This window comes from Carettochelys insculpta, chromosome 3, assembly GCF_033958435.1.
Source record: "Carettochelys insculpta isolate YL-2023 chromosome 3, ASM3395843v1, whole genome shotgun sequence".
Classification (NCBI taxonomy): domain Eukaryota; kingdom Metazoa; phylum Chordata; order Testudines; family Carettochelyidae; genus Carettochelys; species Carettochelys insculpta.
The window spans coordinates 119,021,011-119,035,668 of record NC_134139.1 but is presented as its reverse complement, the minus strand read 5'-3'; positions in this window follow the sequence as shown (position 1 = coordinate 119,035,668).

Sequence of the window (14,658 nt, the reverse complement as noted above, 5' to 3'; positions counted from 1 at the left end):
TCAAATACTTCAAACTCTGAGGACAGAAGGATATGTGCTCTAAACCTGGTTAAGGCTTCAAATGTTATTACTGTCTTCCTGGAAGCGGGAGGGATAGCTCAGTGGTTTGAGCATAGGCCAATTCTCTGTCTATTCCCCCCAAAATGTCCCTTTCTTTTAAAACCCCAAACATAAACTTTTCCAATTTTGGCAGCTTTCAGACAAATAATTTTGTATAAAAACTTCCAAACACTCCTGTTTTTTGGTTGAAAACCCCCATATGTTATGGGTTGGGAGATTTGGCTTTCCAATGAAAAGTGCAAATTCACTGTGGAAAAATACTGAAATTCCAAACAGATTTTGAGCCTAAAATTTCTGGCCTACCCTTGCATGGCAGACACTTCCTAGGAAAACTTATCAGAGAGAAAGCTGCTGCTCAAATAGTAAAATAATTTCCATGAGAGACATCAGCCATGGGCTTAAAGAAAATCCAAATGCAAATGAATGGCGTTGAGAGGGGACCACTGGGACTCTGACACCTCTAGGTGCTATATGAAAAGCCTCCACATTCATATGAGTTGTATAAGACGTCTCAGTCCTACTGCAAAGTTCAGACTTTTGGAATGTCAGACAAATGAAATGCCTTTGCATGCTTTCACAATAGCACAGTGCCTCATCAGAAGATGTAACTGGACAGTGGCAAGAAGGTTTTGTGCACAAAGCAATGGTAGGTAAAATATACCTACGCTGGTTATTGACTTTGAATTGGGGAGGAGAGTCACTGGTTGCTTTCCGGATAGTCATTAGTACCACATACACCTGGACAGGCACAGGCACATTGTTTTGTGCACAAAGCAATGGTAGGTAAAATATACCTACGCTGGTTATTGACTTTGAATTGGGGAGGAGAGTCACTGGTTGCTTTCCGGATAGTCATTAGTACCACATACACCTGGACAGGCTAGAGCGGAATGGAAAATAGAGGCATGACTTGCACTTGAGATCAGTGTGATGTGCCACATGGGTAAGCTCAGGTGGACCACTTCTAACAACTCAGCACACAACAGGAGACACTTGCCAAAACTCCAGATTATTGATATGGTGATGGTAACAGAAATGGAAATGGTGAATGCAGCTTCCCATAGGCAGGAAAACTGTATAACCAGTTGGGAGGTTCTGTTCACAAATTCCCTGTGCAGCTTTCCAGGTTTGTAAGGCATCTGTGAGGTTGAACTGAGCCACTTCTCCAAAGAGAGTGAATTATCCCAGTGGGGCCCACCTCCCATCTTTTGCTTCTGAGTGAGGAGCAGGTCCAGGCATGAGGTTAATAGGAGGCAGAAAAGTCAGGCCCATGTTGAGCATTTCCAAAGGCAGAATAAGCAATGCTCTTAAATGACTGCAATAATATTTCATACGTTTAAAAGCCTCCATGTCTATCAAATTCTGAGTCTTGTTATGAGCAGGTTTTTCTGCTTAGAATCAGAGCACAGACAGAAACCCATTTGGAAGCACATTAAAGATTATATTAAGCGATTGAAATAGGAAAATCTACTTCCCTGTCTCTTGACTTAGTTGATTATTATCCTTGATCAAATAAAGGGCCACATGTTCACAGCGCCCTTATGCCCTGGTTGCTACAGTAAAAAGAGACATACAGTGAAATTCTGCACCTAAAAAGAGATTGATATTCTATGTTTTTGTTTCTTTCCTGTAGTGTAGATTTGTAATGATAAATTAATAGCATATTTCTCCAATCCTATCATTCACATTTATGTAGAAGCTTTGTTCTACAAGACAGTCACCACCTTGAATCAACTGGCAGAGAAAAACAATTAAATCTAATGTATAAAGTTTCATTTTTTAGACAATATATACTCCAGTTAAAACCTGTTGTAACTATAAGAAAGAAGGCCATACCACAATCCTTGCCACACAAACATAGTGCTTAACATGGCCTCTACCGGTTCTCATTTTTAATAGAGAAGAAGCAGGCTTCAGAGACTAGCTGAAACTTTCAGCTTACTTTAGTGGTATCTTCATATCGAATATACTCTTTTTATATAGAATAGGTGTATAGCCCACAGGCTAGTGTGTAGAACACACACATACTCTGTGCCAAACCTACATAGTATGTGAGTTTCTAGCCCCCAGCTACCAGCTATAAATTTTGAGTTCATTTTCATGCTTTTAGCTTTAGATTTGAGCTGCTTCATCCCTCATCCATGGTCATTACTGGTCCCTTGATTTATGCGAGGGTTGTAATCTCATGCACCCTTGTGTAACTGGAATTTCATGTAAGTTGGGGGCTGGGGGGGCTGGCTTTTTCCCCAGCAGCATGCACATTCTGGATCCTGGGAAGCTGCAGGAGCACCAGGAGCACCTTTTGCAAGGTAAATCCTGGTGCGGGGGGCAGGAATTGGGGAGGGTTAAGCCTGGCGGTTGGTTGGGGCAGTGGGAGGGGAGCCGAGGGTTAAGCTTGGAATAGGTTAGGGCTGTAGCAGGGGGTGGAGTTGAGCGAGAGCTGAATGTGAGGGGGTTGAACTGGAGCCACGCATGGAGGGTTTGAGCTGGAGCCACGCATGGGGAGTTTGAACCACGCTGGGGTGGGGTTGAGCCAGAGCCGCACGTGGGAGTGGTGAACCGGGCTGGAGGGGCTTGAGCTGGATCCAGACATGAGGGTGGTGTGGCGCATTTGAACCGGAGCAGGGGGGTTTGACCTGGGGCTGTACGCAGGGGCGATTTGAGCCAGAGCCACGAGGGGGGAGGGGGTTTTACCACAGCGGGGTGGGGTTGAGCCGGAGTGGCATGTGGAGAGGGTGGTGAGCCAGAGCCGTGCTCAGGTGGGGAGTGGAACCAGGGCTGCGGGGGGAGGTTGAGCCAGAGCCATGCATGGAGGTTGTGGTGAGCTGAAGCCAGAGCTGGACAAAGGTGTGGGGAGGTGAGCTGGAGCTGTGCCCTGGTGGTGGGCATGGCTGCGGGGCAGTTGAACCGGGACCGGGGATAGGAAGATTTTGAGTTGTGCTTAATTCATGTTAATGTTAGTTAAGTGCAACTCAAACTCTTACCTTTTGAGTGTTTACTATACAGACATCATACTCCTGAAAAGTTGCTTACATGGTGTCATAGCCACTAGAGCTCTAGTTCATATCTATTTTTGAAGCTGCCAATATGTTTATGTTTTTTAGATTTGGCTTCCTAATAAAGCCCCAGTTTATTGTCTTCCATTTCCAAGACTCTGCAGGTACAGGTACACTACAGCAATTTGTCTACAGAAGTTACTGTTGGAAGAGATGTTCCAACAAAACTTCTGTTGACCAATTGTGTCTACACATAAAAGTGGATTGTTCTTTTGATCCACTCTGTCGACAAAAGCTGCCCCTGGAGCATCTACGCAGCTTTTTTGTTGACTGCTTCTGTTGACAAAACGCATTTCATATTAGATGCTCTGCATGTTTGTCGACAAAACTGGAGTTTTTGTCAACAAAACCCTCTTGTGTAACCATAGCCTGTGTGTTTATTACAGACAACTATTAGTGCCTGACATAATGAAAAAAGCTAAAGCATGTTTCCATCATTTTTCCAGACGGGTGGTAAGACATTTACCCCTATGCAGAACATCATCATTTAATTTCCTCTAAAATCCTAATCTGAAAGGTGACTTTGTACCCTAACTATATAATATATTGTAGGTGATTGCAAAACAACTAGTAACAACAGCTAGTGATAACTAAAGGAATGTACAGTGTTTGGCCAAAATGTTGAAACTTTGGCAACTTAAATTACTCATGAACTATAAATCTGTATTTAGGAACTCAGATACTTCAAGAGATTCTGAGGACTCTAAGAAATGCTCAGCTTCCATGAAGTCAGTGGAAAAGCAGGCATTCAGCATCACCGAAGCTCTGTATTTCTATAAGCAAACAGGGATTTTGGTGCCTAACTCTAGGCACCAAGGCCAGGCTTTTAAAGGGTATTTAGGCACTGCACTGCTCAGTTGCAGAGCCTAAGGCTTCATCTACACTTGCATTCCTCTTTCAAAAGAAACATGCAAGTGAGGGAAATTGAAAATACAAATGAGGTGCAGATTTACATATCTGGTGACTCATTTGCATATTCTTCTTTCAAAAGAGCTTCTTTTGAAAGTAGAAAAGCAGTGTAGATGCAGCTCTTCCGGAAGTACATCGCATCTTCGAAAGAACCCGTCCTCCCTTTTTTTATGGATTTTCCAAAGTGCCTGGTCTCACTGTGAATTCCAATAGCTTGATTTATGGACCACTGAAACTGACTGACATACTATCAAAATCCTAAAATCAAAGTAACCTGACAGGTGTAGCATTCAGTTTGAATTTAAAATTCTGAATGAAGAGTAGTGAGAATGCGCCATGTCTTTAAATCAAATTCATTACCCTCCACAAATGTCCCGCATGTGCACCACAGTTCTCCACTCTGGCCTCTTATATCTCTACTGCTGTCAAATGCACAGGAATTAGGTAACAGGAAGACCATTACAATTTGGCACCTGCAAGCCCATGGCTGTAGGGTCATGAGAGACTGAAAATTTTTCTTTCTTTTTCTTTTCTAGTAGCGAAGCTGTGAAGTCCATCCTTCTATGTATACCCCTGCTAGCAGCTTTTTCTTCTGCACTGCCTGGAGCCCATACCATGTGTCAGCTAAGCTGTGGGTGGGAGTCATGCTTGTCCAGTACTATAAGAAACTTGTTTTCAGCCATTTACATGTTGTTCTGCCCCCACATCCCTCCCTTCCCTCTCCCCGGAGGAGCCACACAGTCTGGTACATTCCTGCACCCAGGCTATTCACATGGCTTTACCATGAACCAATAAAATGACGACCTGCGCAAGGTGCCAGGCAGCTTGAGTATGGCGAGGGTCACAATTTTGGGGACTGGCTGTAGCCAGGGGTCTTTTAGCATCCCGGGAGAACATCTCCCTCAGCCATCATGATTTTCGAGGTTGGCTGTAGCCAAGGGTCTTTTAGCCACCCGGGGGATGTCACCCTTGGTAGTCACAGTTTTCAGGGCTGGCTGTAGCCAGGGGTCTTTTAGCCGCCCAGGGGAAGTCTCCCTTGGTGGTCACGATTTTCAGGGCAGGCTGTAGCTGTGGGTCTTGCAGTGGCCCTGAGCCATACATGTGTCCATGAGAGCAATATATTAGCTATACAATTACCACAGTTGTCAAAGTAAGGCTTGCACTGGGAATGTTCTTATCCTTAGAGGCTTCTTGCCTATGTCCAAACCTGGCTGTAGTCTGGGGTCTTTTAGCTTGATGAACCATTCGAGTTTCAGTGAAGCAACCATGTTTACTTAGACATAAGGGTCGTTTTTGGTAGGAGGCCTAAATCCAGATACAAGATCCTCAAAGGTCCTCCATGGGCTGTCATGATTTTTGTGGCTGTCAAAGGTGTATTGTCTTTTAGCTGGCACAAGCCATTACTGATGAACCATTTGAGTTTCAGCGTAGCAACCACGTCTACTTAAACATACTTAACATGGCAGGAGAAAGAGGGGAATGAAATGTGGAAAGATGTCATCATACACCCACATCTATGCATGTGGCCAGAATGCAACGGGGCTCAGGATAATGTGGGTCAAGTTCCCACAATACACTGCTGCAGCACTCGATTTAAGGTCAATTGAAGTGGCCTGTGTGTGGCAGCAGTAAGTCAATTTTGTGGGGAACATGTGGGAAGGTGAAGATGCTCAAAATCGAATGGATAAAACTCAGCATTAAGAAATTGATTTTAATAAATCGATTTTATCTCATAGTGTAGCCGCAGCCTCAGACTCATGGACTTGGGCTCCTAAGTGCAAGTGTTTTGCTTGAAAATAGGATTGAGACAGTTAAGTAACTGAGGATTTAGAACTCTGAGCGGAGCAATATTTTAATACCATTAAAAATCTGGGCTCCATATTTGAAAATGGTTTCCATGATTCTTTCGGCTAATTGACAGTTGCAAAGGCTTACCAAAATAGGGCACTGATGTAGATGCCTAAGTTTACACTTAACTTCCTGCTTAAGTGACCTGATTTTCTAAAGTGTGGAGCATCTGCGTTTCTCACCAAATATCATTATTCAAATGACTCTATCAAGTAGTAAATGCTGAAGAGCTACATGGACCATAAACAAAACAAATGGTAGTTATTCACCTTATAATTTTCATGACACATTCATCAGCTCACATATTACCTTCCATTTGCTCATTAAAACACTTTAGTTTGATTTTCATCATAACAATAATACCATCAATAACACTTTCAATCCTTCATCTGGAGAAAATCAATCAATCAATCAATCAAAAACTAGCATTGATTTAAAAAGCAGTAAGGATTATTAAAGCCTAACATCAACATTTTAAGCCTAACGTCATTAAATAAGTCACACAAAGAGAAAATTAAACATGAGCTGAAGAAAATTGTCTTATGAGGAACTAATTATGTGGTGTTTGGGGTTTTAAAATAACAGTTAGGATGAAATTTCTCACATATTTGCATTCAAGTCACACTCTTCAAGTTTTCATCATCCACCAAAAACTTTGGGAACCTCTCCACTTTCGATGAGCAGATTTTGTGAAGTGTGTCAGTGGCCAGGCAACTTAAGACAGACCAGAGATTGACCAGCTCTGTGTCTCCACAAACACAAATACAAACTTCTAACTTCTAGCATGGTGTCATTGTTTAACAGTAAAAAACCCTGTCTCTGTTAAGCACACTTTATCTGCTATCCTCAAGAAGAGCTTCTGAGACAAAAATGCCAAACAAACCTGGGGTGAGATCAAAGCATCAGCCTGTGCACCATGTGCGATCAGCCTGTCCTATGGAAGAACAATTGGCTACCTGATATTCAACTGCATACATCATGTGCGATATCCGATGTCACCACTTTTATCTGCGCTGATAGCGACTGCTTCTGTACTGGACAATGCAAAGTGACTGCACAAAGTGAACAGTGTTAAAGAACAACTTTAAAGACACTCTGCCATTTTAATATGCCACAGACCATTTGCATTTGAGAGGTTCCGAGGCTGGAAGGATCAGCTGTGCTCAAAGACAATTTCTACCAAAAGTTGTTTGCATAAAAAAATAATAAAGACTAATATTTGTAAGCAAGAATATAAAACAGTTATTTTACATTTAAGTATGCGGTCTGGCAGTAGTGATGAGTGGCCAGAGCAGGGAGCTGAGAATTAGGACTCTAGCTTTCTATTAAAATTTTCTCATCCATAAAACTGTGGGGGTGGGGAATATTTACATTACCTGCCTTTATTTATTGTTATCTTTATTTCAGAACGTACACTAAAGAAGAAGGAGCCCATGACCTGAAGAGGAAACAATCCAAAAAAACAAATCAAAGGATGGGGGAAAGAAAAGACTACAGAGGCACAGCGAGATCATAATTTCAGGTCTATAACTAAAAGTTATACCAGTGTAATTACTTTGGTTAGGAGTGTGAATTTTTATTGAAATTGTGACATGAATAAAAATCCCTAGTGTGAATACAGTTATGTCAGTACAAAAGTGGAATAGGTTATTCCCCTTCCTATACAGGAACAAGTGATGCCTGTGTAAGCTCTTTTATGCTGAACAACCATTTCTACAATAAAGGGTTGCATTGCTTTACCGGTACTAGTATAGCACAAGCCCTAAATGATTTGTCCAAGTTCATCCAGGAAATCACAGAGGTGTTACTGTTTGCGCAGTATTGAAAGTCTCACATGAAGGCATTGAACAGACAACTCAGACACTAAGGTGATGGGGCTGGCTGTCCGACTGGACATTCATCCCTGGGGTTCAATGCCTTTATTGTTTTACCAAGCATAAGGAGTCCTTTACTCCTCTGTGTGGGCTCTCTTCATTGTTTGACACCCTGCTAGGACCATCAGGGAAGCACAGGAGTGGGTGGAGCTAAAGTTCCATCCCCGCCTTCAGTTTGCTGGCAAGTACGGCTGCACCTATGTGGAGGGGAAGTAACCCACCCCCAACAAGAAGACTGGCACAGTTTACTTCTGCCTTAAACTAGGGGGCAGTAAGGATGAGGATGTATGATTATAATCATAATCTAGGCAAAAGCATTTTCCTCAGTACCCACTGTATGTTTCCTGACAAAGTGTGTGAGCTTTTGCTTGTTGTCTGAGAGAGAGGAAATTATCCTCAATTTCTCCATCAACTGTGGCACACTAGCCCCATGAAACAAGAGGTTGCGAAATCTACGTCTTTGCAATTAAAAACATTAGGGAGATTTTGTACTTTAAAAAAGATGGGGGTGGGGAAAATCACTCTTGTACTGTAACAGATGGTTTAAATGTGGTGATTACAAAATCCTGAAGTTAAAATAGTTTAATTACAAAGTCAATACTGCCTCCAACCTCTGCTAAGGCTCTAGTGTAAAAACAACAGACGGCATAGTGCAAACGGTAGGACAATGTTTAACCAGAACTTTGCATTAGCTACTGAGGCTATAGCTCTCCATCAGGCCTTTAGTAAACTGACGATCAACTGATTTTTCCCTGTTTATATTTATTAACCATCTCTGCCTTAGGATCAATGCATGGCAGCTAAAGGCACAACAGCCAGACTGTGTAATTTTAAAGAAACTGTAAGGCCCCATTTCTTTAAAAAAAAAAAAGGGGGGCGGGGTGGGGGTGCTCCATCTTGGAGTATTGTGGGAATAAAGTTTGAAGATGATGTGGCACCCAGACAATAATCAGGACTCAAATGGAAACTGAGAATTATTATAAAAAGAGAAATGAGACAAGTATTTTGAGACTTGTGTGATAAAGCACTAGCTACAATAAAGAAAATGTGAATTGAAATGGATATAAAGAAAGTTCTGATTTATTTCATAGCAGGGGTTCTGATGAAATTAGAAATGTAGAAAGGAACAGAGGAAAGAAATGACAGGAATTTTCTTTCATTTCCCCCAGAAAACTCAGTATAACGGGACCCTGCACACCACATTCAAAGGAGGTTAGTCCAGCTACAATAGTACTACATTTAACAGCTGAAAACCTGTAGTCTTGTTCTTTACTGTGGAATGTATATCTCATACATCTTTAACAATTGCATAGGACACTATACACATTGATTCACCCAGCTTTTTATAATTACTATAGCCTTGTATGTGAAACCAAAATAAGTAGAAGTTGCCAGTATAGCAAAGAATTGTTTCATGTTACAATCTTGTAGCTGCACCTGGCATAGGATATTTACAATCACATTATACACAGTCCATGAGGTCCTGCTGTCCTACCATGTGATGGTGGGATAAATACAGATAATGCCCTAAAGCCTGCACTTTGGTGAAAAGGGTATCAGATTCATGCCATTCAAAGAAAGTGCTGCCAACTGTGTGCCAAGTTCTGATGCTAATTTTCCCCATTGATTTCAGAGGGACTTTTCATGGATTTTAATGTTTGACAATACCAGTAACCCAGAAATGGGCCCCAAAACAGAAGGTGGAAAAAGGGCCTGATCCTTTTCTTGCTAACCCAGTCTTTATACTGGGGTAGCCTCTCTGACTTAATAGCCTTCCTTCTTATTTACACTGATGAAAGTGAGGTGGGAATCAGGTCCTTGATGTGTGAATTTTCCTTTCCTCATTCCCTATTGCCTTTTCCTGTTAGATATTCATAGCTAGCGGAAGACAGTGAATTTAGTGACTGAGGACACATTTGCTACGTGGAACAAACATTTGACAATTTATTTGATCTTATTTATGATCTTACTAAATATCACCCAGGATAGCTTGTGAAAACTCTTCCGGTGTATTGGACTCATGAATCTTTCTTGGTGGTGATTTATGGGAGGAGTCTTCCACATGACTTCCAAGGGAAAATGTTCATTATTCCTTTGGGTGGAAGAGGGAAACATCCTTAGCGCTCCATCCAGCAAGATGCTGCACATGCAGGCCCATTCCAGCCAAATACTTCAATACATGCTTAACATTACATAGCCGAGTAATTCCACTGACTTCAAATTGAAGTTAAGCAGCTGCTAAAGTTAGGGTTACCATATGAAAAAGAGGACACCCTGAGAGGGCATTAACTGTATTGGTATCTATCAACTCACATTGTATTAATGTGCTATAGTATATCTAGTACCTTAATACAATGTGAGTCAGTAGATACTGATACAGATATACTCCCTCTTAGGGTTGTCCTCTTTTTTGAAAGTTCAAATATGGTAACCCTACTAAGGTGCTTTGAGGCACTGCAGAGCACAGAGAATTGGTCCTAACTCTAACACAGACAAAAATTTATACTGGTAATCTCCTGGCAACAGAGTGAGACAATGACAAAGCACTGGCAACTCAAAAGTATGTTCCATTAATATTTTTAATAGAAACAGAAACTGATAACTTTTCATGGGAGGTGCCTTCAAGAGGTTTGTTTATTATTTACTTGAACTAATATTTACTAGCTTGAACTCTAAGACAAGTTGACCCACTCCACCAATCAAACTAAAAGGATCTCCACATGAGATTTTCATCCAAATCCTCGGAATCCTGGAACCTGGAAGAATCTGAGTTACAACTAAAACTTGATACTTATTGACTTATATGAACAATGAAAATAACCCCAACAGAGGATGCACCTTCATCTTCTAGCAAATACAATAGCTTTTTCACCATCTGGACACCAAACAGTTCTTTGGAATGTTTCCTCTGAATGCCTGACTGGTCTTCTATTCCCAGTTCTGTTTCCTTTCTCTACCCTAACCACTTGTTTAGTAATTGAGTCAGAAAAAAATTTCCAATCACTGGAGAGCAAGAGGGGCTCTGTTGCACCCTGCCCCAAAATGATTAAGTGTGACTCCCTTCTGGTAAAAGCACTTTCTCTTCATCAATTTAAAAACATCACAAGAAAGATTAAATGCTTTAGAAAAACTGGGTCTAGTGATTTCAACTCAGAACTGCTGTTTCTAAACAGAGGCGAGTTTTGAGTTCTGCATCAAGGCTGGCTATTGTGTCTTTCTCATTTGTTTGCAACACAAGGGGTACTTTAATTTGAAATGTTGTCATCATCATGACTGGATGTGTACCGCAAAATTTTCAGTCATGTTAACACACTGCTGGGTGTGGCTGTGATGTTAGTCCCAGAAGCATAGTGGTTCTGAGAATCATGTATAAAACAGCTTCTAAGTCAGATTGCCAGTGAGTATTTAGAGATAATGCCAGATACCAAGTACATTCAAAACACCTGCTTTCATTGCTCCAGAAAATGAAACATCCAGATTCTGCCTTTGTTTCCTGTATAATACTTTGACTTCTGTGGAGATTGCATGGGGAGTATAGCAGGCAGAATTTGGCCCTTGTCCTTTGCGTTTACACATTTAAGCTCTGCAGTATCAAGTATTAACAATTCTTGAAGAGAACTTTGCAGCTTTTGGACAGCTGAAGACTCCTGAATTCATCTACGAACATAAGAATGACCATACTAGTTCAGACCAATGCTCCTTCTAACCCAGTGTCCTATCCTCTGACTGTGGTCAGCACAAGATGCTTCAAAAGCAATGAACAGAAAAAGGCAATTTATTGAGTGCCCCATCCCCTTTTGTGCAATCTCAGCTTCTTGTAAGCAGTGGTTCAGGGGTCCCAGGATCACTGTTGTTCTTAGATTTATTATGAAAGTATCTACCGATGCTGCCTGTGAATGGGACCCCATCGTGCTAGCGGCTGTACAAACGCACAGCAAGGGAGACTTCCTGCCACTCCTAGCTTACAGTGTAAACAGACTTGGTTTTGGAGAAGAAACTAAGGCACAGAACTTTGCTCAAGATAAAACAGCAGAGCAAGGAACAGAGCTTGGGTCCTGAATCTCAGTCTGCTGACCTGGCCACTAGATATACTGCCTCTCACAATACAGAAAGTGAGTTTTACCCAAGGGCCACATGCAGGAAAACTGATGACTTTAGTGGAAAAGCCCTGGCTCCAGCCACTCCCTTTTTCTGACTATTATAAAAAATGGCTCCATGGCTTGTCTGCTTTTGTAACCCATTAAGAGGTGATGCTGGGGCAAAACACGATCAAATAACCACTGCTGTGGAAAAGCCAGAAGTCTATTTTTAAAAGTCTTTGTTTTGTCAAAGCTCTTCACTGATCTTGGCAACAAAATTATTGAAGTCTGCAATGACCTGTTCTCATGTCAAATAAGCCTTCTTATGAGCAGTATTAAAATTTATATCTGTTTTTACACTAAACACTTTGGGTTCATTAATGTTTCCTTTCCTCTCCAAATTTCTTTGTTGAGAAGGGGGCCAAAGGAAATGTGCTAGCAACAGGAGGATGTGAAGTATAGCTCAGACTACATTAAACATATGTTGATGGGCCATTAGCCCAGTTTGTAGATACTGCCACCTGTCCCCTATACCACTTGCTGTTACTTTAGTAGCTGAAACATACTGGAAGAGACGTGTCAGATCCCATTAAACCTTTACTACTGTATTAGAAAGAACTGAAGAGCACCTGGGTGCCATATTACTAAAAGGGCTTTCCATTAACAGCTTGCCTATTGAGAAAAAAAAAAAAAACACAAAACCTCATTAAGAAAGAGGCCAAGGGCTAAACGTCACTCTGTGTCATTAAATGTTTAAGAGGAAGATCTTGCCATTGTAAATGTAAGTTGCTGCAATTAACCCTTTGTTTCTTTCTCTCATACTAGTGAGTGAATCCCAGGAACCTCCTCTGGTTCCTCAAGGAATACTTTCATCTACCTTTACAGGGTAACAGAACACTAGCATCTATAGTAGAATATTGTGAGATCTGAAAAACTAATTTATCAGCTGACGGGGATGAAGACAGTCTAACCTACTGGTAATGGTAGGCATCTGGCCTCGTGGTCAAAGCAAGCATGAGGAACCAAGGACTAGGGTCAGAGCCAGAGTCAGTAGTCAGACGCTGGAGTCAAAGAAGTTACATGCCAGAGCTGACAGTCAAACCAAAGTCCATAGCCACAGGCCAAATCAGAGGGCAGGGACAGGGATGAGTGGGGTATCAACAAGGAAGGGTTTCAGGCAACAGTGGGACTGAGGCAAGGTTTGGTGCAATGCAGAAGCAGCAGGAACAAGGAAATGAAGTGGCAGGTGCAGTGCTGGCCATAAGCACTGAGCAGCCAGGGACCTGCTGCTAGCTTAAGAGATGGCCTTTTACCTTCTCCAGCCAATCAGGTGATATGTCCTGCCAAGCAGCCAGCTATACTGATGAGGCTGCCTGGAGATTAGTTGTCCTGGAGGCCTCAGTTTCTGACAGTACCTGCCCTTCAGAGCAAAGGTGCCATCTTCAGATCTCTGGGCAAGCACGGTGGAAGGAGTGCAGGAGATCCAGAGCATGGATGTGTTCTGCAGCTTCCCATGAACGTTCATCTGAGCCATACCTGCCCCAATCAAGTAGATAGTATAGCTTTCCTTAAACCCAGTGAGAGTTTTGAATCTGCCTGACCACATATTCATCTTGTCCTTGAATGGTTATAAGCAGAGGATATGGAAGTGATTCTTGACTAATGAGTTTAGAAGAGGTGAGTCTTGAGGGAATCTGATAGCTGTAACTTGAACATAACCAGGTTAATCTGTTTCTTGATTTGGAAAGTCCCCAGGTGCTTATGGTCCAGCATCACAGAAGAGCAAGACATTCAGCTATGTCTACACTACACAGTTATCTCAAAATAACAGCAGTTATTTCAAAATAACTAACATATTGTCTGCACTATACACATGTAATTTTGAAATAATTTTGAAATAACAGGTGAATTATTTTGAAATTGCTAACCCTCAGTGGCTATGTCTACACCAACCCCCTCCTTTTGGAGACAGCATGTTAATGAGGCAGTTTGGAAGATGCTAATGAGGCACTGACATGAATAAGCAGAGCCTCATTAGCATAATGGCAGCCGCACGCGATTTGAATGTGCCACTTTCGGAATGCACGCAGTGAAAGTAGACAGGGGCCTTTCGAAAGGAACCCCCAACTCCCAACTTTGAAAGCCCCTTCTTTCTATTTGGTTTTAGGAAGAAGGGGCTTTCAAAGTTAGGGGGGTCCTTTTGAAAGGTCCCCCCCATGGGCAGAGTGAGTTCTGAAAGCAGCACTTTCCAATCACATGCGTCCACCGTTATGCTAATGAGGAGCTGCATATTCGTGTCAGCACCTCATTAGCATCTTCCAAACTGCCTTATTAACATGGCCATTCTGAAAGGAGGGGGCTAGTGTAGACACAGCCAATGGCTACGTCTACACATGTATGCTACATCGAAATAGCTTATTTCCATGTAGTGACATCGAAATAGGCTATTTCGATGAATAACATCTACACGTCCTCCAGGGCTGGTGCCGTCGACGTGCAACGTCGATGTTGGGCAGCACCACATCAAAGTAGGCGCTGTGGGGGAGCGTCTACACACCAAAGTAGCACACATCGAAATAAGGGTGCCAGGAACAGCTGCAGACAGGGTCACAGGGCGGACTAGCACCTCCAGGGCAACAGCTAGCTGCTCCCTTAAAGGGCCCCTCCCAGACACACGCAGTCTGCATAGCATGCGGTTTGCAGAGCCATAGGAACACACACCTCGGCAATGCAGTTATGGACCCCCAGCAGCAGCAGCAGCAGCAGCAGCAGCCAGAGGTCCACCCAGCCGCCCCTGCAGGAGCAGTGCTCGCCCTGCTCAATGCCATGCAG